Below are 27,646 nucleotides of genomic sequence, written 5' to 3'. Positions count from 1 at the left end.
ATATACCACGTCCAATGACTCACCGTGGTCCAGCCTATAGCTTACCTCTTCATAAAAACTGATTAGATTGGTTTGACAGGAGCGATTTCTCATAAACCCATGCTGATATGGAGTTAAACAGTTATTCTCATTGAGATAATCCAGAATAACATCCCTCAGAAACCCTTCAAATATTTTACCAACAATAGAGGTTAGACTTACTGGCCTATAATTTCCAGGTTCACTTTTAGAGCCCTTTTTGAATATTGGCACCACATTTGCTATGCGCCAGTCCTGCGGAACAGATCCTGTCGCTATAGAGTCCCTAAAAATAAGAAATAATGGTTTATCTATTACATTACTTAGTTCCCTTAGTACTCGTGGGTGTATGCCATCCGGACCCGGAGATTTATCTATTTTAATCTTATTTTGCCGATTTCGCACCTCTTCTTGGGTTAGATTGGTGACCCTTAATATAGGGTTTTCATTGTTTCTTGGGATTTCACCTAGCATTTCATTTTCCACCGTGAATACCGTGGAGAAGAAGGTGTTTAATATGTTAGCTTTTTCCTCGTCATCTACAACCATTCTTTCCTCACTATTTTTTAAGGGGCCTACATTTTCAGTTTTTATTCTTTTACTATTGATATAGTTGAAGAACAGTTTGGGATTAGTTTTACTCTCCTTAGCAATGTGCTTCTCTGTTTCCTTTTTGGCAGCTTTAATTAGTTTTTTAGATAAAGTATTTTTCTCCCTATAGTTTTTTAGAGCTTCAATGGTGCCATCCTGCTTTAGTAGTGCAAATGCTTTCTTTTTACTGTTAATTGCCTGTCTTACTTTTTTGTTTAGCCACATTGGGTTTTTCCTATTTCTAGTCCTTTTATTCCCACAAGGTATAAACCGCTTACACTGCCTATTTAGGATGTTCTTAAACATTTCCCATTTATTATCTGTATTCTTATTTCTGAGGATATTGTCCCAGTCTACCAGATTAAGGGCATCTCTAAGCTGGTCAAACTTTGCCTTCCTAAAGTTCAGTGTTTTTGTGACTCCCTGACAAGTCCCCCTAGTGAAAGACATGTGAAACTGTACAATATTGTGGTCGCTATTTCCTAGATGCCCAACCACCTGCAGATTTGTTATTCTGTCAGGTCTATTAGATAGTATTAGGTCTAAAAGTGCTGCTCCTCTGGTTGGATTCTGCACCAATTGTGAAAGATAATTTTTCTTGGTTATTAGCAGAAACCTGTTGCCTTTATGGGTTTCACAGGTTTCACTTTCCCAGTTAATATCCGGGTAGTTAAAGTCCCCCATAACCAGGACCTCATTATGGGTTGCAGCTTCATCTATCTGCTTTAGAAGTAGACTTTCCATGGTTTCTGTTATATTTGGGGGTTTGTAACAGACCCCAATGAGAATTTTGTTACCATTTTTCCCTCCATGAATTTCGACCCATATGGACTCGACATCCTCATTTCCTTCGCTAATATCCTCCCTTAAAGTGGACTTTAGACAAGACTTTACATAGAGACAAACCCCTCCTCCTCTCCGATTTTTACGATCCTTTCTAAACAGACTGTAACCCTGTAAGTTAACTGCCCAGTCATAGCTTTCATCTAACCATGTCTCGGTTATTCCCACTATGTCAAAGTTACCTGTAGATATTTCTGCTTCTAGTTCTTCCATCTTGTTTGTCAGGCTTCTGGCGTTTGCGAGCATGCAGTTTAGAGGATTTTGTTTTGTTCCAATCTCCTCGCTGTGGATTGCTTTAGAAATGTTCTTACCTCCCATCTGAGTATGTTTTCCTGGGTCTTCTTTGTTCAAGTCTAATGTTTTTCTTCCCGTCCCCTGTTCTTCTAGTTTAACGCCCTCCTTCCAATTATTATAAGGTAAATTACGCTTGACAAGCTTCATTAAGAAGAATGGATGGTTTTGACATTAAAATGGGCACTCTAGGTGTTTTCCTGGCCCCCACTCACTGCCGACTATGCTGCCCCATTGACTTGCATTGGGTTTCGTGTTTCGGTCGATCCCGACTTTACGTCATAATCGGCCGATTTCACTCGACCCGACTTTTGAGATAGTCGGGTTTCGCGAAACCCGGCTCGACTCTAAAAAGGTCAAGGTCGCTCAACTCTAGTGCCAATCCTCATCTGTGGTCGTCTGAGGCCGAAGAGTCTTTCCGGTCCATCAAGCAAGCCTTTGCCTCTGCTCCTATTCTTCATCGTCCAGTGGCCAATAAACCCTTCATCCTTGAAGTAGATGCTTCTGCAATTGGAGCTGGAGCTGTGCTCTCGCAGAATTCCTCTTCTGGTCGTCTTGTGCCCTGTGGTTTTTTCTCAAAGATCTTCTCCTCAAAAAAAAATTATTCCATCGGTGATAAAGAACTTTTGGCAATCAGGTTGGCATTAGAGGAGTGGCGGTACCTCTTAGAAGGGGCTTTACATCATTTTATAATCTACACTGATCACAAGAATCTGGCGTATATTCGTTCTGCGCAACGACTTAATCCTCGGCAGGCCAGGTGGGCCTTGTTTTTCGCCAGGTTTGACTTTGAACTTCGTTTCTTGCCAGGAAATAAAAACTCCAAAGCCGACGCTCTGTCTAGGTCATTCCAGGTGGTGGATTTGGAGGAGGAGCCTGCGCACATCATCGATCCTGCCAGAGTCATCACAGTTGCTCCAGTCTCTCTCACTTCATTGCCTCCGGGTAAGACCTTTGTCGCTGAAGGGAACAGGAGATGTGTCTTACTTTGGGGTCACGCCTCCAAACTGGCTGGACATGTTGGTTTTAAAAAAAAACTTTCGTTTGATCTCTCGTTTTTACTGGTGGCCAACGTTGTCTAAGGATGTCCAAAGTTTTGTCGCCTCTTGTCCTTCCTGTGCCAAGAATAAGATTCCCAGGCAACTACCTTCCGGGCTTTTACATCCTTTGCCAGTACCTTCCACTCCGTGGCAACATTTATCTATGGATTTCATCACTGATCTGCCTCATTCTTCTGGTTTCACCATCATCTTTGTGGTCATGGATCGTTTCTCCAAGATGGCTCATTTCATCGCTCTCCCAGGTTTACCTTCTGCTCCCGAATTGGCAAAGATTTTTGTTCACCATATTTTTCGTCTTTATGGTCTTCCTTTACATATTGTTTCTGACCGAGGTATTCAATTCACCGCCCGCTTCTGGAGATCCCTTTGCAAATCTATGGACATTTCGCTTGATTTTTCTTCGGCCTACCATCCACAGTCCAATAGCCAGGTGGAACGTACTAATCAGACCTCGGTAACTTATCTCTGTCATTTTTCCAATTCTCATCAGAATGATTGGTCTGACTTACTGCCATGGGCTGAGTTTTCTTACAATAACTATCCCAGCGAAGCCACTAACAAATCTCCATTTTTTATTGTCTACGGTCAACATCCTGGTCTTCCTCTTCCGGTTCCTCCTGTCTCTACTGTACCAGCGGCTGATCTTCTGTCTAGAGAGTTCTCCAGGGTCTGGCAGGAGACCAAGTCTGCCCTTGAGTTGGCTCAAGTTAGGATGAAGAGACATGCGGACAAAAGACATCTTGATTCTCCTATATTCCATCCTGGGGACAAGGTTTGGGTTTCTTCTAAACTTATCCGTCTCAAAATCCCTTCACATAAGCTGGGTCCTCGCTATATCGGTCCATTCAAAGTTTTGTCTCATATTAATGACGTTTCTTACAAACTTAAGTTGCCTGCCTCTCTGCGTATTTCTAATTCTTTTCATGTGTCTCTCCTTAAACCTGTAGTTTTTAATCAGTTTCATTCTTCTAACCTTTGTTCTCCGCCTGTTTCCGAGGATGATGTCTTTGAAGTTAGGGACATTTTAGCCATGAAAAAACTTAGAGGGAGAACTTTGTTTTTGGTTGACTGGAAGGGTTTTGGTCCTGAGCAGAGGTCCTGGGAGCCCCGAGAGAACATTCGGGCTCCTCGTATTTTGTCCCGGTTTCTTTCTAGTCTTAAAAAGGAGGGGCGTAAAGACGGGGGTACTGTCATGCCGTTGCTGCCGCCGCCTCTCCCCACTGCAGCTCGCCGGGTGCACGCGCGCGTCGCATTCAGCTCTGCGCGTGCGCACATCTGATTCCTCTGTTGGCGCTCTTTCCTGTCCTCTCCGTCATCCTGGAGGACTGTAACCCGGAAGTAGCTCCCACGCTGCTATGTAAACTGCTTCCTGCTGCTCCTCTGTGCCTGATGTTCATTTGTGTTTACAAGTGCTTCTGGTCACCTGTGGTCTCTGTGCATTCCTAGCTCTCTGACCTTGGGTCTTCTCCGCCCTCTGCAGTGCCTGCCTGTTTCCTGTGTTCCTGCCTTGTTCCTTCAGTTCCTTTCCCTCTGCGGTACCTGCCCAGCTCCTATATCCTTTCCTTGCTCCTGTCAGCCTCAGTGTCTCCATATTGTCCTGCCAGCCTCCGTGCCTCCGTAGCGTTCCCATCTTCTCCCTCGTCTCAGTAGTTCCTTTCTGTTCCCTCTTTCCGTTTGTGCCTGCTGTGTACCCATCTGACCTCAGTCGACCCTCCAGCTTCCGTGGCGATAGTCCCTCACGGGCCTGCCCCTAACTCTCCCTGTATAGGGGGCGGTCCACCTGGTCAGCTCGTCCAAGAGGGGTTCGTCGTCACGGTCCAGTGGGTCCACTCTCCGTTTTTCCCTGTTTGAATCTACACGCTCTAATAGGACTGCACTCGGGTGACATCCGAGTGCAGCCAGATTCTTACAGCGTCACAATATGGTTGTGTTTTCTTCAGTTTATGTTACACCTGAGGAACAACTGAGAAGACTGGCGTATTGTGTGAGGCTTCTCAATTCACTCTTCTTTATGAAGGAGGTCAGTGAGACGACTAAGGGCATCGCTACTGCCTCTTTTATAAGGTAGTTGTGTATTTGGATCTTCCTAGTAATCCTTCTAGGTTCATCTCTTCTCTTCCTAGCGCCTGGTGATGACCAACCCCATTGCCCAAAGAAGATATGCTGTAAGGAATGAAGAACAGCTGGCTGCATCCACAACCATCCAAACCAGGACGAAAAGGAAAAGAGAAGAAAGACACAAGGCACTAAAAGAACTGTGCAACTACCTAGATGAAGAGGAAGATGAGGAAGAAAAACAGGAGAAAGCAAACAAGGTAAAACATCAGATTAATGGAAAGGGAAGAAAGACACAAGACACTAAGAGCTGTGCAGCTACCTGAATGAAGAGGAAGACGAGAAGGCAACAAATACTGTATAATGGCCCCACATGATGCTCAGTACTGTATAATGGCCACACATGATGCTCAATACTGTATAATGGCCACACAGTGCTCTATACTGTATAATAGCCACAAAGTGGTCCATACTGTATAATGACCGCACATGATGCTCAATACTGTATAATGGCCACACAATGCTCCATACTGTATAATGGCACCACATGATGCTCAGTACTGTATAATGGCCACACATGATGCTCAATACTGTATAATGGCCACACAGTGCTCTATACTGTATAATAGCCACAAAGTGGTCCATACTGTATAATGACCGCACATGATGCTCAATACTGTATAATGGCCACACAATGCTCCATACTGTATAATGGCACCACATGATGCTCAGTACTGTATAAAGGCCACACACGATGCTCCATACTGTATAATGACCCCACATGATGCTCAATACTGTATAATGGCCACACAGTGCTCCATACGGTATAATGACCCCACATGATGCTCTATACTGTATAATGGCCACACATAATGCTCAATACTATATAATGGCCACACATGATGCTCCATACTGTATAATGGCCACACATGATGCTCCATACTGTATAATGACCACACAGTGCTTCATACTGTATAATGGCCACACATGATGCTCCATACTGTATAATGGCCACACAGTGCTCTATATTGTATAATGGCCACACATGATGCTCCATACTGTATAATGGCCACAAAGTGCTCTATAGTGTATAATGACCCCACATGATGCTCCATACTGTATAATGGCCACCCATAATGCTCAATACTATATAATGGCCACACATGATACTCCATACTGTATAATAGCCACAAAGTGGTCCATACTGTATAATGACCCCACATGATGCTCAATACTGTATAATGGCCACACAATGCTCTATACTATATAATGGCCACACAGTGCTCCATACTGTAAAATGGCCACACAGTGCTCCATACTGTATAACGACCCCACATGATGCTCAATACTGTATAATGGCCACACATGATGCTCCATACTGTATAATGGCCACACAGTGCTCTATACTGTTTAATGGCCCCACATGATGCTCAGTACTGTATAATGGCCACACATGATGCTCAATACTGTATAATGACCTCACATGATGCTCAATACTGTATAATAGCCACAAAGTGGTCCATACTGTATAATGACTGCACATGATGCTCAATACTGTATAATGGCCACACATGATGCTCCATACTGTATAATGGCCACACAGTGCTCTATACTATATAATGGCCACACATGATGCTCAATACTGTATAGTGACCCCACATGATGCTCAATACTGTATAATAGCCACAAAGTGGTCCATAGTGTATAATGACCGCACATGATGCTCAATACTGTATAATGGCCACACAATGCTTCATACTGTATAATGGCACCACATGATGCTCAGTACTGTATAATGGCCACACATGATGCTCAATACTGTATAATGACCTCACATGATGCTCAATACTGTATAATAGCCACAAAGTGGTCCATACTGTATAATGACTGCACATGATGCTCAATACTGTATAATGGCCACACATGATGCTCCATACTGTATAATGGCCACACAGTGCTCTATACTGTATAATGGCCCCACATGATGCTCAGTACTATATAATGGCCACACATGATGCTCAATACTGTATAGTGACCCCACATGATGCTCAATACTGTATAATAGCCACAAAGTGGTCCATAGTGTATAATGACCGCACATGATGCTCAATACTGTATAATGGCCACACAATGCTCCATACTGTATAATGGCACCACATGATGCTCAGTACTGTATAATGGCCACACACGATGCTCCATACTGTATAATGACCCCACATGATGCTCAATACTGTATAATGGCCACACAGTGCTCCATACGGTATAATGACCCCACATGATGCACTATACTGTATAATGGCCACACATAATGCTCAATACTATATAATGGCCACACATGATGCTCCATACTGTATAATGGCCACACATGATGCTCCATACTGTATAATGACCACACAGTGCTTCATACTGTATAATGGCCACTCATGATGCTCCATACTGTATAATGGCCACACAGTGCTCTATATTGTATAATGGCCACACAGTGCTCCATACTGTATAATGGCCCCACATGATGCTCAGTGCTGTATAATGGCCACACATGGTGCTCCATACTGTATAATGACCCCACATGATGCTCCATACTGTATACTAGCCACACATAATGCTCAATACTGTATAATGGCCACACATGATGCTCCATACTGTATAATGGCCACACATGATGCACCATACTTAATAATGGCCCCCTCCCTCCCATTTTGTATGCATGGCTCATCTCCCCCCCTCCCATCTTGTATGCATGGCTCATCTCCCCCCTCACATCCTGTATGCATGGATCGGCTCCTCCCTCCTTCCTGTAGTGTTCCCATCTTCTCCCTCGTCTCAGTAGTTCCTTTCTGTTCCCTCTTTCCCTTTGTGCCTGCTGTGTACCCATCTGATTTCCGTCGACCCTCCAGCTTCCGTGGCGATAGTCCCTCACGGACCTGCCCCTAACTCTCCCTGTATAGGGGGCGGTCCACCTGGTCAGCTCGTCCGAGAGGGGTTCGTCGTCACGGTCCAGTGGGTCTACTCTCCGTTTTTCCCTGTTTGAATCTACACGCTCTAATAGGACTGCACTCGGGTGACATCCGAGTGCAGCCAGATTCTTACAGCGTCACAGTAACATCAGGCCATGGACCCCGCTGGAGTCTCTGCCACTCAAAAGGAGTTACTCTTTTTGCGTGAAAACCAGACTAGGATCATGTTGTTTTTAAAGAATATGGAGTCTCGCCTAGTGGCTTTATAGCCTTCTGATCCTGGTATTGCTCCGCAGTTGGTTGCCCTTCAGCAGGAGCTAGGTCAACAACGGGACACTCAGTCCCATATTTTGAATTTTATGACCTCCATTAATGATCGGCTTCTCTCCCTCCAGAATGTGGCCTCTTTTTCCACTCCTGTCTCTGCGCCACAACCCTCGCCCCGACTTGCTAGACCTCCTCGGTATGGTGGGGATCCTAAAGCGTGTCGCCGCTTTCTTAATCAATGCCAGTTGCATTTTGAATTGTCTCCGCTACTTTATACTACCGACCGAGCTAAGGTTGCTTTTATAGTATCCCATTTGGAGGGTGAGGCTTTGGCGTGGATTAATCCCCTCTGGGAGAGTGATGATCCTTTGGTCTCCCAACTCAATCCGTTCCTGGATACCTTCTGTAAGGTTTTTGATGAACCTGGTCGTCTGGTCTCTACCACTGAGTCCCTCTTTAACCTTTACCAGGGTACTCTCTCAGTAGCCCAGTACGCCATCCATTTCCGGACTCTGTCCTCAGACCTTGGGTGGAATAATGAGGCTTTGGTTGGAGCGTTTTGGCGTGGTTTGTCTTCACGGATTAAGGATGAGTTGGCAGGCCGGGACACTCCCACCTCTTTGGATGATCTTATCTCCTTGGCCATACGCATTGATCTGCTCTTTCAGGAGCGCACTCGCGAGCTTGCCAGAGAGAGAAGACCTCTTCGCCAGACCACTGTTGCTCGAGGGACTTCTTTTTCTCAAGCAGCCCCGGTGGCTTCTTCATTTTCTCCTGAACCCATGCAGGTCGATTGCCTTAAGTCTTCTGAGCAACGCTGCAAGGAGAGACTCGCACAAGGTCTTTGTTTTTACTGCGGTAGTGCCTCTCATCTCTTACGCGCCTGTCCTCAGAAGCCGGGAAACGCCTCTGCCTAGGACAGGTAAGAGAGGCCTTCCTAGGTGGTTATGATTCCTCTCCGCCTCTGGTTTTGTCTGTTATTCTACATTTAGGTTCCCGTCACTTTTCTCTGGAGGCTTATGTTGACTCAGGAGCAGCTGGGAACTTTGTTCAGCTCGAGGTTGTTAACAGGCTTGGGATACCTGTTAGACCCTTGGAGACTCCTAGACAAATAGCTTTTGTCGATGGTCAGCCTTTGCGGGAGACCGTCAACTTGGATACGGAGGAAGTCGAACTTCAGATTGGAGCTCTTCATCGTGAGAAACTGGCCTTTTATGTTTTACCTTCTTTGTCTCATTCTTTCCTTTTGGGTCTTCCTTGGTTGAGAGATCACGAACCCACGCTGGACTGGCGTACTGGAGATGTTCTACGGTGGGGACAGTCTTGTCTGAACAGGTGCCTGCTTTCCGTCAAGCCTGCGTCCTCCTCTCGGTCTGCTTCGGAATCCGTGGGAATTCCTCCAGCCTATTGCGTTTTCTCGGACGTCTTTAACAAGAAGGAAGCAGAGATTTTGCCGCCACACCGCGCTTATGACTGCCCGATAGACCTTGTTCGTGGTTCTACTCCACCTAGAGGTTGTATTTACCCATTGTCTCCTACCGAGACTCAAGCCATGTCCGAATATATCCAAGAGAATCTGGCCAGAGGCTTCATTCGAAAGTTTTCCTCACCTGCAGGAGCTGGGTTCTTCTTCGTTAAAAAGAAGGACGGTTCTCTTCGCCCATGTATAGACTACTGGGGTCTCAACACCATCACGATCAAAAACAAGTACCCACTTCCTCTCATACCAGAACTCTTTGATCGTCTACGTGGAGCACGAATCTTTACCAAATTGGATGTCAGAGGAGCTTATAATTTGATCCGTAGCCGTTCCGGTGACGAGTGGAAGACTGCGTTTAATACCAGAGATGGTCATTATGAATATTTGGTTATGCCATTCGGTTTATGCAATGCACCTGCAGTCTTCCAGGAGTTCGTAAATTATGTTTTTCGGAATCTACTTTACACCTGTGTTGTAGTGTACTTGGACGATATCCTTGTGTTCTCTCCAGATCTGTCTACTCACAGAAGAGATGTACGGCAAGTACTTCAGCGTTTGAGAGAGAATCGGCTGTCCGCAAAACTGGAAAAATGTGTCTTCGAACAGTCATCTCTACCCTTCTTGGGTTTCATCATTTCCGACGCTGGTTTGTGTATGGATCCGGGAAAAGTTTCTGCCGTGCTCAACTGGCCATATCCTCTTGGAGTGAAAGCAATTCAGCGATTTCTTGGATTTGCTAACTCCTATCCGCAGTTTATACCTCACTTTTCCTCTCTTTCAGCTCCAATCTCCTCCATGATTCGGAAGGGTGCCAATAATCATCTGTGGTCGTCTAAGGCCGAAGAGTCTTTCCGGTCCATCAAGCAAGCCTTTGCCTCTTCTCCTATTCTTCATCGTCCAGTGGCCAATAAACCCTTCATCCTTGAAGTAGATGCTTCTGCAATTGGAGCTGGAGCTGTGCTTCACATAAGCTGAGTCCTCGCTATATCGGTCCATTCGAAGTTTTGTCTCATATTAATGACGTTTCTTACAAGCTTAAGTTGCCTGCCTCTCTGCGTATTTCTAATTCTCTTCATGTGTCTCTCCTTAAACCTGTAGTTTTTAATCAGTTTCATTCTTCTAACCTTTGTTATCCTCCGCCTGTTTCCGAGGATGATGTCTTTGAAGTTAGGGACATTTTAGCCATGAAAAAACTTAGAGGGAGAACTTTGTTTTTGGATGACTGGAAGGGTTTTGGTCCTGAGCAGAGGTCCTGGGAGCCCCGAGAGAACATTCGGGCTCCTCGTATTTTGTCCCGGTTTCTTTCTAGTCTTAAAAAGGAGGGGCGTAGAGACGGGGATACTGTCATGCCGCTGCTGCCGCCACCTCTCCCCACTGCTGCTCGCCAGGTGCGCGCGTGCGTCGCATTCAGCTCTGCGCGTGCGCACATCTGATTCCTCTGTTGGCACTCTTTCCTGTCCTCTCCGTCATCCTGGAGGACTGTAACCCGGAAGTAGCTCCCACGCTGCTATGTAAACTGCTTCCTGCTGCTCCTCTGTGCCTAATGTTCATTTGTGTTTACAAGTGCTTCTGGTCACCTGTGGTCTCTGTGCATTCCTAGCTCTCTGACCTTGGGTCTCCTCCGCCCTCTGCGGTGCCTGCCTGTTTCCTGTGTTCCTGCCTTGATCCTTTAGTTTCTTTCTCTCTGCTGTGCCTGCCTGTTTCCTGTGTTCCTGCTGTGTTCCTACAGTTCCTTTTCCTCTGCTGTACCTGCCCGGCTCCTATATCCTTTCCTTGCTCCTGTCAGCCTCAGTGTCTCCATATTCTCCTGCCAGTCTCCGTGCCTCCGTAGCGTTCCCATCTTCTCCCTCGTCTCAGTAGTTCCTTTCTGTTCCCTCTTTCCCTTTGTGCCTGCTGTGTACCCATCTGATCTCAGTCGACCCTCCAGCTTCTGTGGCGATAGTCCCTCACGGGCCTGCCCCTAACTCTCCCTGTATAGGGGGCGGTCCACCTGGTCAGCTCATCCGAGAGGGGTTCGTCGTCATGGTCCAGTGGGTCCACTCTCCGTTTTTCCCTGTTTGAATCTACACGCTCTAATAGGACTGCACTCGGGTGACATCCGAGTGCAGCCAGATTCTTACAGCGTCACAATATGGTTGTGTTTTCTTCAGTTTATGTTACACCTGAGGAACAACTGAGAAGACTGGCGTATTGTGTGAGGCTTCTCAATTCACTCTTCTTTATGAAGGAGGTCAGTGAGACGACTAAGGGCATCGATACTGCCTCTTTTATAAGGTAGTTGTGTATTTGGATATTCCTAGTAATCCTTCTAGGTTCATCTCTTCTCTTCCTAGCGCCTGGTGATGACCAACCCCATTGCCCAAATAAGATATGCTGTAAGGAATGAAGAACATCTGGCTGCATCCACAACCATCCAAACCAGGAAGAAAAGGAAAAGAGAAGAAATACACAAGTTACTAAAAGAACTGTGCAACTACCTAGATGAAGAGGAAGATGAGGAAGAAAAACAGGAGAAAGCAAACAAGGTAAAACATCAGATTAATGGAAAGGGAAGAAAGACACAAGACACTAAGAGCTGTGCAGCTACCTGAATGAAGTGGAAGACGAGAAGGCAACAAATAAGATCAAATTATACTGTAGGATCCCTACAAGCAGCACATTTCGAAGCAGGACCAGGCCAACATCTGCCATTACATCAACCGGTATATATGGTATAGAAAACCAAAAAAAGATGGACACAAGCTAAAAATATAGAAATTTATTGAGAATATTCTAAAAAATGTCCAACAGCAATAATAAATAGACAATAATAAAAGATACAAAAATACGTGAAAAGGCAACACACTAGTGCCACGTACAGAAGAAAAAATCAATGGCAAGATACAATATAGCCAAAAAAAGGGTGTACACAATAAATTACTCTGCAAAATGATAATGAAGATTATTATTATCACATGAGGTGTATGAAGCCAGTGATTAGACAGCTTAGTATATAGCATCCATGAAGCTTGTAAGGAAACTAACAAACGTGTATAAAATATCTGATAACCAGTTGTTATATTATATGTAGAATGTATGATCAGGGTAGTAAATACAAAAATACAAATATAGAAATTATCCTTACAAGATATCAATTTCTCATGGAATGAATAAGAAAAAAAGGCTCAGATCAAAAGGAGGTTCATATGCATAATGAGATTATAGTAAGGTGCAAAGTGCAGAATCTAAATAAATATAAAAAGGAAAATCCCATATAATAGAGACGCTGCACATATAGTAACCATGATCAATGAACCAACCTGCTGCTGTACGTGGGAGGAGAAGCCCCGACGCGCGTTTCGCAAAATTGCTTCCTCGGGGGCGTTAGTGTAGGGGTCAGAGGGACCTACTTTTATACCCGATGTGAAAAATAGAGCAATGCGGCTGTAATGGCGCTTCCCCTGGTGCCGCAGTGACCGGAAGCAGCAGAGTCGGCGTCCTATGTCACAGGTTCACGCCCTGCACTGACGCGTCAGTGGGAGGGCCGAAGTGTGACATGTACAGGACGCATATCCACGGCAACCGAGCCACACAGGCCAGGGGGAGCGCACACCACTGCGGGAGATGAATGGAGGTATGGCTGAGAGAGCAGGAGGCAGCGCGGTTTGAATGAGAAAGCCTGAGTGAATCCCGGATATAAACAGTGCACATACCTGTGGGTGATATACCGTGAAGGGAGTGAAAAGGAGTGAAGTGCTCAAGGATATGCTGAAATAGAACAGGGAAAAAACAAAGTTAATAATGATAAATGCATACCTCCCAACTTTTGAAAAAGGGAAAGAGGGATAAAGTTTGCGGTGCGCTATGCAGATCGTGGCAAATTTTAGGCCACACCTCTGACCACACCCATTTCACAACTAGTCACACCCATATCCACACCCCAACCACACCCATTTAGTACTACTGATCACACTGTTTCATAAACAATAATTCTAAACAAAAAAATATGGCCACACAGTGCTCCATACTGTATAACGACCCCACATGATGCTCAATACTGTATAATGGCCACACATGATGCTCCATACTGTATAATGGCCACACAGTGCTCTATACTGTATAATGGCCACACAGTGCTAAATACTGTATAATGGCCACACATGATGCTCAATACTGTATAATGGCCACACAGTGCTCCATACTGTATAACGACCCCACATGATGCTCAATACTGTATAATGGCCACACATGATGCTCCATACTGTATAATGGCCACACAGTGCTCTATACTGTATAATGGCCACACAGTGCTCCATACTGTAAAATGGCCACACAGTGCTCCATACTGTATAACGACCCCACATGATGCTCAATACTGTATAATGGCCACACATGATGCTCCATACTGTATAATGACCCCACATGATGCTCAATACTGTATAATAGCCACAAAGTGGTCCATACTGTATAATGACCCCACATGATGCTCAATACTGTATAATGGCCACACAATGCTCTATACTGTATAATGGCCACACAGTGCTCCATACTGTATAATGGCCACACAGTGCTCTATACTGTATAATGGCCCCACATGATGCTCAGTACTGTATAATGGCCACACATGATGCTCAATACTGTATAATGACCCCACATGATGCTCAATACTGTATAATAGCCACAAAGTTGTCCATACTGTATAATGACCGCATATGATGCTCAATACTGTATAATGGCCACACAATGCTCCATACTGTATAACGGCCCCACATGATGCTCAGTACTGTATAATGGCCACACACGATGCTCCATACTGTATAATAACTCCACATGATGCTCAATACTGTATAATGGCCACACAGTGCTCCATACTGTATAATGACCCCACATGATGCTCCATACTGTATAATGGCCACACATAATGCTCAATACTATATAATGGCCACACATGATGCTCCATACTGTATAATAGCCACAAAGTGGTCCATACTGTATAATGACCCCACATGATGCTCAATACTGTATAATGGCCACACAATGCTCTATACTGTATAATGGCCACACAGTGCTCCATACTGTAAAATGGCCACACAGTGCTCCATACTGTATAACAACCCCACATGATGCTCAATACTGTATAATGGCCACACATGATGCTCCATACTGTATAATGGCCACTCAGTGCTCTATACTGTATAATGGCCCCACATGATGCTCAGTACTGTATAATGGCCACACATGATGCTCAATACTGTATAATGACCCCACATGATGCTCAATACTGTATAATAGCCACAAAGTGGTCCATACTGTATAATGACCGCACATGATGCTCAATACTGTATAATGGCCACATAATGCTCCATACTGTATAATGGCCCCACATAATGCTCAGTACTGTATAATGGCCACACACGATGCTCCATACTGTATAATGACTCCACATGATGCTCAATACTATATAATGGCCACACATGATGCTCCATACTGTATAATGGCCACACATGATGCTCCATACTGTATAATGACCACACAGTGCTTCATACTGTATAATGGCCACACATGATGCTCCATACTGTATAATGGCCACACAGTGCTCTATACTGTATAATGGCCACACATGATGCTCCATACTGTATAATGGCCACACAGTGCTCTATACTGTATAATGGCCACACATGATGCTCCATACTGTATAATGGCCACACAGTTCTCCATACTGTATAATGGCCCCACATGATGCTCAGTGCTGTATAATGGCCACACATGGTGCTCCATAATGTATAATGACCCCACATGATGCTCAATACTGTATAATGGCCACACAGTGCTCCATACTGTATAATGACCCTACATGATGCTCCATACTGTATACTAGCCACACATAATGCTCAATACTGTATAATGGCCACACATGATGCTCCATACTGTATAATGGCCACACATGATGCTCCATACTGCATAATGGCCCCCTCCCTCCTATTTTGTATGCATGGCTCATCTCCCCCCCTCCCATCTTGTATGCATGGTTCATCTCCCCCTCACATCCTGTATGCATGGCTCGGCTCCTCCCTTCCTTCCTGTATGCATGGCTCATCTCCCCCCTCCCATCCTGTATGCATGGCTCATCTCCCCCCTCCCTGTATGCATGGCTCATCTCCCTCTCCCCTCCTGTATGCATGGCTCATCTCACCCCCCTCCCATCCTGTATGCATGGCTTATCTCACCCCCCCTCTCATCCTGTATGCATGGCTCATCTCACCCCTCTTTCCATCCTGTATGCGTGGCTCAGCTCCCTGCTCCTATTTTGCATGGCTCGGCTCCCCGTCCTCCTTCATCCTCCCCCCATCCTCCCTGGCTGTCATACTCAACTTTCCCACACCACGCCGAGCATCCCTCCATCTCTGGCCCAGCGCAGCACCTTCTTCCTGCGTGAGCGGTCATGTGGTACTGCTCATTAAGGTCATGAATATGCGTCCATATTCATGACCTTAATGAGCGGTACCATGTGACCGCTCACACAAGACGAGCTGCCGGCGCTGAGATCATGCATCGCTGGAGTAGGGTGAGTATGACTTCTTCAAGGAGGCAGGCAGGCGGGCGGGCGGCCGGGGAGGGGCGGTCGGTCGGGAGGTGACCCCATATTTTAATTAAAAAAACTGAAAAAAACTTTCTCAGGTGCCGCCCCCCCCCCGCATCGTCCCGCCCTAGGCACATGCCCTCAAGTGCCTAGTGGGAAATATGGCCCTGCTCATAGGCATATATAAGGCTACAGATTTTGGGTCAGGACACCTATGACGAATCAGTGCATCGCGGTCAGTGCCCAGAATATGTTACACCACGTTCCAAATTATTATGCAAATGACATTTTTCTCGGATTTTCCTAAATGGTCAGTGCAAATGACAGTCAGTCTAATAAAAGTCATCACCCATTAGAGTATACATCGAATTTTATTGAAGAAACCTCCCAATGATAACAGTATAATCTCCAAAATGAATAAAAACTCAAAATGCACTGTTCCAAATTATTAGGCACAGTAGAAGTTCTAAACATTTGATATGTTTTAAAGAACTGAAAATGCTCATTTGCGGAATTTGCAGCATTAGGAGGTCACATTCACTGAACAAAAAAAGCTATTTAACTCCAAAACCTCCTAAAAGGCAAAGTTACATGTTAACATAGGACCCCTTCTTTGATATCACATTCACAATTCTTGCATCCATTGAACTTCTGAGTTTTGTAGAGTTTCTGCTTGTATTTCTTTGCATGAAGTCAGAATAGCCTCCCAGAGCTGCTGTTTTGATGTGAAATGCCTCCCACCCTCATAGATCTTTTGCTTGATGATACTCCAAAGGTTATCTATAGGGTTGAGGTCAGGGGAAGATGGTGGCCACATCATGATTTTATCTCCTTTTATGCCCATAGCAGCCAATGACTCAGAGGTATTCTTTGCAGCATGAGACGGTGCATTGTCATGCATGAAGATGATTTTGCTCATGAAGGCACGTTTCTGCTTTTTATACCATGGAAGAAAGTTGTCAGTCAGAAACTCTATATACTTCACACCCTCAGGAACCTTAAAGGGCCCTACCAGCTGTTTCCCCATGATTCCGGCCCAAAACATGTCTCCTCCACCTCCTTGCTGACGCAGCAGCTTTGTTGGGACATGGTGGCCATCCAACAACCATCCACTACTCCATCCATTTGGACCATCCAGGGTTGCTCGACACTCATCAGTAAACAAGAAAGACTGTATGAAAATTAGTCTTCATGTATGTTTGTGCTCACTGCAACCATTTCTGCTTGTGAACACTGTTTAGGGGTGGCCGAATAGTAGGTTTATGCAACACAGCAAGCCTTTGAAGGATCCTACACTTTGAGGTTCGAGGGACTCCAGAGGCACCAGCAGCTTCAAATAACTGTTTGCTGCTTTGTAATGGTATTTTGGCAGCTGCTCTCTTAATCCAATGAATTAGTCTGGCAGAAACCTTCCTCATTATGCCTTTATCTGCATGAACACTGTCTGTGCTCTGTTTCAGTCACAAATCTCTTCGCAGTATGATGATCACTCTTAAGTTTTCGTGAAATATCTAATATTTTCATACCTTGTCCAAGGCATTGCACTATTTAACGCTTTTCAGCAGCAGAGAGATCCTTTTTATTTTCCCTATTGCTTGAAACCTGTGGCATGCTTAATAATGTGGAACATGATTTTTAAGTAGTTTTCCTTTCATTAGAATCACCTGTAAAACTAATTATCATATGTGTTTAAGATTGATTTTAGTGATCCATTGAGCTCTGAGACACAATACCATCCACGAGTTTATTTGAAAAACAAAACAATTAAATCTTTATGACACTTAAATCCAATTTGCATAATAATTTGGAACACAGTGTATATGAATGTCTGTAACAACACTAAGATGTATGGAATTTATTAAGAAATAAAAGCTAAATATTGAATTTTGAAAATCCAACAATTGGTGTTTGCTTGCAACAGAAAAGTTACAACAGTCTATTGTAAACTTCTGGAGCAATATAGACCAATAAAGTGATGAAAAAATTGCCTCCTATACAGTATGATGTGCCAATAGCCTCTCATATCATGCCCTTCATATAATGTCCCCCTCACATGATGTCCCCACAGCAATTTAGTATTATCCCACAATTAATGGCCAACTAATATAAGAAAAAAGCAAAAGCTTTTCCTCACCTAATGCCGGCCACTTGTACACCGCAGCCTTCGTCTCCACTTTTATCTTGTCACCCGACCTCTCCTGCATGCAGCATTTCCAGCAGGGCGCAGACCGGAAGTAGACTGTATTCTAGGGTTGAGCGACCTTGACCTTTTTAGAGTCGAGTCGTGTTTCGCGAAACCCGACTATCTTAGAAGTCGAGTCGAGTGGAATCGGCCGATTATGGCGAAAAGTCGGGTATCGCCCGAAACACGAAACCCAATGCAAGTCAATGGGGGAGCATAGTCGGCAGTGAGTGGAGGCCAGGAAAACACCTACACTGCCCATTTTAATGGCAAAAACATCCATTCTTGTTACAGAAGCTTGTCAATCGTAATTTAGCTTATAATAATTGGAAGGCATTTGAAATTGGGGGTCATTTGGCTAAAGTTGTGGGGGGTAGGGCTGGTTCAAGTAATTAGTGGGCCCAGGAAATCTGGACCACGTCACGGCAGTGGAGCAGGGAGAGGTAAGTATTTCAACTTTGCAAGTGCTGTGATCCTGAGCAAGCAGGGGGGGCCCACTCGTTGGCATTGGCACTGGCACAGGGCCCCTCAAAGTACAGCGGTGTGTTTGCACGGCGGGGGCGCCTCCCACCGGCAGCAACACTTTTGCGTACTATGAGAGGCCCTGTGCCAGTGACGTCGCCAACTAGTATTCCTTCCCCTACCTGATGAAGGAACCTGCACTTTCATCTGCACCTTCCTCTTTGTCCCCGTGTAAGGTGGTATGGTATGCGGGAAGAGGAACCTGACTTTCAGCAGGGTCACAATCTTGTTGTGTAGCGTGCACGGGGAATGTTGCGTTATGGGTCAATGTACCAGCAGACTCATCTATCACTGGCTGGGCAATGGGCAGGATGAGGAGGAAACACAGATATAGGCCCAAAGAATAAAGTTGGCTAAATGCAGTTCAAAATTGGTAACACAGGACTAACCAGGGGGCATTGCAGTGGAGGACAACTGGAATGAGAGGCTGACACAGAGAGTAGGCCAAAATCAGTAAGTAGTCGAAATGCAGTTCAAAATTGGCAACCGTAGTAAACAGGCGGCACAGCTTTGTTCAGTGGAGGAGAACAGCAAGGAGTGGCAGACACCGATAGTAGGCCCCAACCCAACTAGTAGGCCAAATGCAGTCTAACATTAACAACTACTTAACGAGAGCCTGAAAATGGAATTTCAGGACAGGAAACCAGGAGAACAGCAAGGAGCGGCAGACACTGTTAGTAGGCCCCAAACCAACTAGTACGCCAAATGCAGTTGTTCCATTTAACCACTATTTAACAAGAGCCTGAAGATAGAAGCTCAGGAAAGGCAACCTGGAGAACACCTTGGAGTGGAAGACACCGTCTCCACACCCCATACCCAATTTGTAGGCCTAATGCAGTGTAGTTTCCAACAACTACTAAACGAGAGCATTAAGATTGAAGCAATGGAGAGGAAACCTGGGGAACACCTTGGAGTTGAACACACCGTCTCTACACCCCATACCCAATTTGTAGGCCTTATGCAGTGTAGTTTTCACCAACTACTAAACGAGAGTAGGAAGATCGAAGCAATGTGGACGAAACCTGGGGAACACCTTGGAGTGTAACACACCGTCTCTCTACACCCCATACCCAATTTGTAGGCCTAATGCAGTGTAGTTTCCAACAACTACTAAACGAAAGCCGGAAGATCGAAGCTCAGGAAAGGCAACCTGGAGAACACCTTGGAGTGGAACACACCATCTCTCTACACCCCATACCCAATTTGTAGGTCTAATGCAGCGTAGTTTCCAACAACTACTAAACGAGAGCATGAAGATCGAAGCAATGGAGAGGAAACCTGGGGAACACCTTGGAGTGGAACACACCATCTCTCTACACCCCATACCCAATTTGTAGGCCTAATGCAGTGTAGTTTCCAACAACTACTAAACGAGAGCCGGAAGATCGAAGCTCAGGAAAGGCAACCTGGAGAACACCTTGGAGTGGAAGACACCGTCTCCACACCCCATACCCAATTTGTAGGCCTAATGCAGTGTAGTTTCCAACAACTACTAAACGAGAGCATTAAGATCGAAGCAATGGCGAGGAAACCTGGGGCACACCTTGGGGAGGCAGACACCGTTAGTAGGCCCTACCAAAGTTGTACCCCAAATGCTGTTTTAAAATTCCTAGAGGCTGAAAACAAGACTATTGACGCTCAGCTTTTTTCAAAGGAACACAGCTGAATTGAGTGGCGCAGACAGACACAGGTAGTAGGACTTAAACCAAAAATGTGGCTCACTGCAGCTTAAAAAAGTTACAGGGGTACACAAGCAGCAGTGCTCTGGGCAGTGGAGGACAATTTCAATAGTGGACCGCAGACAGACTTTGTACGCCTACTATTAAAAAAAGGATGCTCTATGCAATTAAAAATAGGTTCCAGGGGTCCACGGGCAGCAGTGGTGTGGTCAGTGGACGAGTATTGGAAGGAGGGACCGCAGACAGGCGTAGTAGGCCTAACATAACAAAATTAGGCTGTAGACACTGTAAAATTGGTTCCAGGGGTACACGGGCAGCAGTGGTGTGGTCAGCGGAGGAAAATTGGAATTAGGGACTGCAGACAGACTTTGTAGGCTGTCCCCTGTGGACCATGCATCCAACACATTAACCCAGTGCGCCGTAATGGACACGTAAGTTTTTGTGGACATGCCTACTGGTCCATGCGTCTCTTGTCAGGTGCACCTTTCTACTGTTTGATTGCCTGAGTGCTATGACAATGCAGACTTTTTCATGCCGGTGGAGGGCTGGGATGGCTTTTCTCGCAAAAGAAATGTCGACTGGGTAGCTTGAACCGTTGCACAGCGTAGTTCATCTGGGCTTTCTAAATATAAAACAAAGAAAAAAAGGAGGCTACATGCACTTTCAGCTGGGTTCCAGGGGTACACGGCCAGCATTGGTCTGGTCAGTGGAGAACTATTGGAAGGAAGGACCGCAGACACGCTTCGAAGGCCTAACATAATAACAGATGGCTGTAGGCAATTTAAAATTGGTTCCGTGGGTACCCGGGCAGCAGTGGTGTGGTCAGTGGAGGCCTAGTGGAAGGAGTGACCGCAAACAGGCATCGAAGGCCTAACATAATAACACATTGCTGTTGGCAATTTTAAATTGGTTCCAGGGGAACACGGGCAGCAGTGGCCTGGTCAGTGTAGTAGTAGTAGAAAGAACGGACCGCAGACAGGCATCGAAGGCCTAAAATAAAAAAATTGGGCTGGCTGTAGGCAATTTTAAATTGGTTCCAGGGGTACACGGGCAGCAGTGGTGTGGTCAGTGGAGGCCTAGTTGAAGGAGTGACCGCAGACAGGCATCGAAGGCCTAACATAATAACACATTGCTGTTGGCAATTTTAAATTGGTTCCAGGGGAACACGGGCAGCAGTGGCCTGGTCAGTGTAGTAGTAGTAGAAAGAACGGACCGCAGACAGGCAACAAAGGCCTAAAATAAAAAAATTGGGCTGGCTGTAGGCAAATTTAAATTGGTTCCAGGGGTACACGGGCAGCAGTGGTGTGGTCAGTGGAGGCCTAGTGGAAGGAGTGACCGCAGACAGGCATCGAAGGCCTAACATAATAACACATGGCTGTAGGCAATTTTAAATTGGTTCCGTGGGTACACGGGCAGCAGTGGTGTGGTCAGTGGAGGCCTAGTGGAAGGAGGGACCGCAGACAGGCTTCGAAGGCCTAACATAAAAAAATAGGGCTGTTGGCAATTTAAAATTGGTTCCAGTGGTACAAGGGCAGCAGTACAATGGTCAGTGGAGGCCTAGTGGAAGGAGGGACCGCAGACAGGCTTCGAAGGCCTAACAAAAAAAAATAGGGCTGTTGGCAATTTAAAATTGGTTCCAGGGGTACACGGGCAGCAGTACAATGGTCAGTGGAGGCCTAGTGGAAGGAGGGACCGTAGACAGGCTTCGAAGGCCTAACATAACAAAAATGTCAATACAATGGTATTGTCAGTGCCAGGCATTGAAGGATGTCAGCGCATAGACTAAACATTGGTGGAGCTGTGAGAGATAATTTTGCAAGTGGTAGAGCACTGTTTGAGCTGGGGGGGGGAACTGTCTTGTGGCCGGCGGTACAGGCCCAGGGCCCCTCATATTACAACGGTGTGTCTGATGTTGGGTGCGCACCACCACCGCCAGAGACACTTTATTGTACTATGAGGGACCCAGTGGCAGTGCCGTCGACCAAAAGCGGGCACACCCACCTCTTTAGACAAACAGCACTCTCACGGGTGCTGGCGCCAAGTGGCGATACCACGGCCCCGTGTGGGGAGTTTGGCCATTTAGTGAGGTGTAAACATGTCGTATGCTGGACAATCAGGTGCAGAAAATTACGAGATTGGAAAAGTCATTCAGAATAGTCCACAGGCAAGACCTTTTCATAGGAAAGCTAGGTGTCAGCCGGGCAAGGTGGGGCAAAAGATTTCGAAATCCAGTTGTGGTTCATTTTAATGAAGGTTAGATCATCTACATTTTGGGTAGCCAGACGAGTCCTTTTTTCTGTTAGTATTGAACCTGCAGCACTGAATACTCTTTCTGATAGGACACTAGCTGCCGGGCAAGCAAGCTCCTGCAATGCATATTCTGCCAATTCTGGCCAGGTGTCTAATTTGGATGCCCAGTAATCAAATGGGAATGACGGTTGAGGGAGAACGTCGATAAGGGATGAAAAATAGTTTGTAACCATACTGGACAAATGTTGTCTCCTGTCACTTTGAATTGATGCTGCAGTACCTGTCCTGTCTGCGGTCATAGCAAAATCACTCCACAACCTGGTCAGAAAACCCCTCTGGCCAACGCCACTTCTGATTTCTGCCCCTCTAACACCTCTGGTCTGCTGGCCCCTGCAGCTCGTGTGAGAACGATCACGGGCGCTGTGTGCAGGGAATGCCAGAAGCAAACGGTCAACAAGAGTTGATTGTTTGGTTGCTAATATTAGTTCCAAGTTCTCATGTGGCATTATATTTTGCAATTTGCCTTTATAGCGAGGATCAAGGAGGCAGGCCAACCAGTAATCGTCATCGTTCATCATTTTAGTAATGCGTGTGTCCCTTTTGAGGATACGTAAGGCATAATCCGCCATGTGGGCCAAAGTTCCTGTTCTCAAATCTGCGGTTGTGCTTGGTTGAGGGGCAGTTTCAGGCAAATCCACGTCACTTGTGTCCCTCAAAAAACCAGAACCCGGCCTTGCCGCGCCAACAATTTCCAGTGGCCCCGGAAAAGCTTCCTCATTAAAAATATAATCATCCCCATCATCCTCCTCGTCCTCCTCCTCCTCTTCGCCCGCTACCTCGTCCTGTACACTGCCCTGGCCAGACAATGGCTGACTGTCATCAAGGCTTTCCTCTTCCTCAGCTGCAGACGCCTGATCCTTTATGTGCATCAAACTTTGCATCAGCAGACGCATTAGGGGGATGCTCATGCTTATTATGGCGTTGTCTGCACTAACCAGCCGTGTGCATTCCTCAAAACACTGAAGGACTTGACACATGTCTTGAATCTTCGACCACTGCACACCTGACAACTCCATGTCTGCCATCCTACTGCCTGCCCGTGTATGTGTATCCTCCCACAAAAACATAACAGCCCGCCTCTGTTCGCACAGTCTCTGAAGCATGTGCAGTGTTGAGTTCCACCTTGTTGCAACGTCTATGATTAGGCGATGCTGGGGAAGGTTCAAAGAACGCTGATAGGTCTGCATACGGCTGGAGTGTACGGGCGAACGGCGGATATGTGAGCAAAGTCCACGCACTTTGAGGAGCAGGTCGGATAACCCCGGATAACTTTTCAGGAAGCACTGCACCACCAGGTTTAAGGTGTGAGCCAGGCAAGGAATGTGTTTCAGTTGGAAAAGGGAGATGGCAGCCATGAAATTCCTTCCGTTATCACTCACTACCTTGCCTGCCTCAAGATCTACAGTGCCCAGCCACGACTGCGTTTCTTTCTGCAAGAACTCGGACAGAACTTCCGCGGTGTGTCTGTTGTCGCCCAAACACTTCATAGCCAATACAGCCTGCTGACGTTTGCCAGTAGCTGCCCCATAATGGGAGACCTGGTGTGCAACAGTGGCAGCTGCGGATGGAGTGGTTGTGCGACTGCGGTCTGTGGACGAGCTCTCGCTTCTGCAGGAGGACGAGGAGGAGGAGGAGGGGGTGCGAACGGCTACAGCCAACTGTTTCCTAGACCGTGGGCTAGGCAGAACTGTCCCAAACTTGCTGTCCCCTGTGGACCCTGCATCCACAACATTCACCCAGTGTGCCGTGATGGACACGTAACGTCCCTGGCCATGCCTACTGGTCCATGCATCTGTTGTCAGGTGCACCTTTGTGCTCACAGATTGCCTGAGTGCATGGACGATGCGCTCTTTAACATGCTGGTGGAGGGCTGGGATGGCTTTTCTGGAAAAAAAGTGTCGACTGGGTAGCTCGTAGCGTGGTACAGCGTAGTCCATCAGGGCTTTGAAAGCTTCGCTTTCAACTAACCGGTAGGGCATCATCTCTAACGAGATTAGTCTAGCTATGTGGGCGTTCAAACCCTGTGTACGCGGATGCGAGGCTAAGTACTTCCTTTTTCTAACCATAGTCTCATGTAGGGTGAGCTGGACTGGAGAGCTGGAGATCGTGGAACTAGCGGGGGTGCCGGTGGACATGGCAGACTGAGAGATGGTGGGAGATGGTATTGTTGCCGCCGGTGCCCTAGATGCAGTGTTTCCTACTACGAAACTGGTGATTCCCTGACCCTGACTGCTTTGGCCTGGCAAAGAAACCTGCACAGATACGGCAGGTGGTGCAGAAAATGGTGGCCCTACACTGCCGGAAGGGATGTTGCGTTGATGACTAGCTTCATTGGCCGAGGGTGCTACAACCTTAAGGGACGTTTGGTAGTTAGTCCAAGCTTGCAAATGCATGGTGGTTAAATGTCTATGCATGCAACTTGTATTGAGACTTTTCAGATTCTGCCCTCTGCTTAAGGTAGTTGAACATTTTTGACAGATGACTTTGCGCTGATCAATTGGATGTTGTTTAAAAAAATGCCAGACTGCACTCTTTCTAGCATCGGATACCTTTTCAGGCATTGCAGACTGAGCTTTAACCGGATGGCCACGCTGTCCTCCAACAGGTTTTGGCTTTGCCACGCGTTTTGGGCAAGATACGGGCCCGGCAGATGGAACCTGTTGCGATGTTGATGCCTGCTGCGGCCCCTCCTCCTCCGCTTCAGAACTGCTGCCGCCTGCACCCTGTTCCCCCAATGGCTGCCAATCGGGGTCAACAACTGGGTCATCTATTACCTCTTCTTGTAGCTCGTGTGCAACTTCGTCTGTGTCACCGTGTCGGTCGGTGGTATAGCATTCGTGATGGGGCAACATAGTCTCATCAGGGTCTGATTCTTGATCATTACCCTGCGAGGGCAATGTTGTGGTCTGAGTCAAAGGACCAGCATAGTAGTCTGGCTGTGGCTGTGCATCAGTGCACTCCATGTCAGATTCAACTTGTAATGGGCATGGACTGTTAACTGCTTCACTTTCTAAGCCAGGGACGGTATGTGTAAAGAGCTCCATGGAGTAACCCGTTGTGTCGCCTGCTGCATTCTTCTCTGTTGTTGTTTTTGCTGAAGAGGACAAGGAAGCGTCTTGTCCCTGACCGTGAACATCCACTAACGACGCGCTGCTTTTACATTTACCGGTTTCACGAGAGCAGGCAAAAGAGCTAGAGGCTGAGTCAGCAAGATAAGCCAAAACTTGCTCTTGCTGCTCCGGCTTTAAAAGCGGTTTTCCTACTCCCAGAAAAGGGAGCGTTCGAGGCCTTGTGTAGCCAGACGACGAACCTGGCTCCACAGCTCCAGACTTAGGTGCAATATTTTTTTTCCCACGACCACCTGATGCTCCACCACTACCACTACCCTCATTACCAGCTGACAATGAACGCCCCCGGCCACGACCTCTTCCACCAGACTTCCTCATTGTTTTAAAAACGTAACCAAACTAACGGTATTTGTTGCTGTCACACAACTTACACGGTGAGCTATAACTTCAGTATGATTTAGCTACCCCTTTACAGGTGGGTGAGACCGCAAGGAAAATCAGGCACAATGTTACACACTCTGTTTTTGGTGGCAACAAATGAGAGAGATGCCACACACGCAGGACTGTCACTGAAGCACAAATGTAAATATTAATCTCCCACTGATTTGTTTTTTTTTTGTTTTTTTTTTCAGGGAGACTTTAGAAAAAAAAATAGTAGAATAAAATGATTTTTTAAGGAAGAATTTAGAAACCAAATAAAATAAAATGATTTCTTCAGGGAGAATTTAGAAAACAAATAAAACAAAAAATAGGCTTTCTATGGCCCACTGAGTGAGAGATGACGCACACAGGAGTCAGGAGTGGCACACAAGCCCAGAGGCCAATATTGTTCTCCCAATGATTGATGTAGTGATTTGTTCAGGTAGATTTTGGAACCCAAATCAAGCAAAAAAAATAATAGGCTTTCTATGGCCCACAATTGGAGAGAGAGAGAGAGATGGCACACCCAGGAGTCAAGACTGGCACACAAGCAGAAAGGGCAATATTAATCTCCCACTGAATTGTTTTTTTTTTTATTGTTTTTTCAGGGAGACTTTAGAAAAAAAAATAATAAAAAAAAATGATTTTTTCAGGAAGAATTTAGAAACCAAATAAAATAAAACGATTTTTTCAGGGAGAATTTAGAAAACAAATAAAACAAAAAATAGGCTTTCTATGGCCCACAATTGGAGAGAGAGAGAGAGATGGCACACCCAGGAGTCAAGACTGGCACACAAGCAGAAAGGGCAATATTAATCTCCCACTGATTTGATTTTTTTTTTTTTTCAGGGAGACTTTAGAAAAAAAAATAATAAAAAAAAATGATTTTTTCAGGAAGAATTTAGAAACCAAATAAAATAAAACGATTTTTTCAGGGAGAATTTAGAAAACAAATAAAAGAAAAAATAGGCTTTCTATGGCCCACTGAGTGAGAGATGACGCACACAGGAGTCAGGAGTGGCACACAAGCCCAGAGGCCAATATTGTTCTCCCACTGATTTATTTAGTGATTTTTTCAGGTAGATTTTGGAACCCAAATCAAGCAAAAAAAATAATAGGCTTTCTATGGCCCACAATTGGAGAGAGAGAGAGAGAGATGGCACACCCAGGAGTCAAGACTGGCACACAAGCAGAAAGGGCAATATTAATCTATTAATCTCCCACTGATTTGATTTTTTTTTTTTTCAGGGAGACTTTAGAAAAAAAAAATAATAAAAAAAAAAGATTTTTTCAGGAAGAATTTAGAAACCAAATAAAATAAAATGATTTTTTCAGTGAGAATT

At 45.8% G+C, this 27,646-nt stretch overlaps 1 pseudogene; it reads left to right on the top strand.

Annotated features, from left to right (window-relative positions):
* The window catches only part of LOC138643402 (histamine H3 receptor-like), a 59,236-nt pseudogene extending 48,698 nt beyond the window's left edge, over positions 1-10,538 (top strand).
* Positions 10,539-27,646: the final 17,108 nt, after the last annotated feature.

This window comes from Ranitomeya imitator, chromosome 6 (genome assembly GCF_032444005.1).
Source record: "Ranitomeya imitator isolate aRanImi1 chromosome 6, aRanImi1.pri, whole genome shotgun sequence".
Lineage (NCBI taxonomy): Eukaryota > Metazoa > Chordata > Amphibia > Anura > Dendrobatidae > Ranitomeya > Ranitomeya imitator.
This window is presented reverse-complemented; position numbering and strand designations above follow the sequence as displayed.